The 462-nt window shown below is 53.5% G+C and overlaps 1 pseudogene; it reads right to left on the minus strand.

Annotated features, from left to right (window-relative positions):
* Positions 1 to 15: 15 nt before the first annotated feature.
* Positions 16 to 434, minus strand: LOC107734847 (1-phosphatidylinositol 4,5-bisphosphate phosphodiesterase beta-1 pseudogene; annotated as a pseudogene).
* Between the last annotated feature and the right edge of the window lie 28 nt (positions 435 to 462).

The raw sequence follows: 462 nt of genomic DNA on the forward strand, positions 1-462 counted from the left end.
ACAGTGAGTAATCACCAGTTTGACGTGCTCTCGTTTGAGGTACTTCTCGCTGTAGAACTGCTCCTGTCTGAGCGTGAGGAGCTGCCGCTGCTGCTGCTCCTTCAGTTTCTCACACCTCTCCTGCTCCAGCGCCAGCAGATCCTGGTCCTGATCCGACACACACCTGCAGGAGCACAGCGCATCAGACAGAACCGGCGCAGACGGCAGGCTGATCTCAGAGAAACTCACCTCTTCTGCAGCGCAGACCTGCGCAGCTGCTTCTGTCTGGACGCGTGTTCGTTGATCAGCTCGTTCGTTTTCTTGTTGTGTTTCCTCATGAGCTCCTTTAGTTCTTTGTACTGCTTCTTCTGCTCCCTCAAATAACCCTTCATCTGTTTCAGTTCATCTACAGACTGAGTGTCCACCTCTGACACAGAGACACACACACACACACGCACGCACGCACACACAGACACACACACA

The sequence above is a fragment of the Sinocyclocheilus rhinocerous genome, unplaced genomic scaffold (assembly GCF_001515625.1).
Source record: "Sinocyclocheilus rhinocerous isolate Xijiao unplaced genomic scaffold, SAMN03320098_v1.1 C35387484, whole genome shotgun sequence".
Taxonomy (NCBI): Eukaryota; Metazoa; Chordata; class Actinopteri; order Cypriniformes; family Cyprinidae; genus Sinocyclocheilus; species Sinocyclocheilus rhinocerous.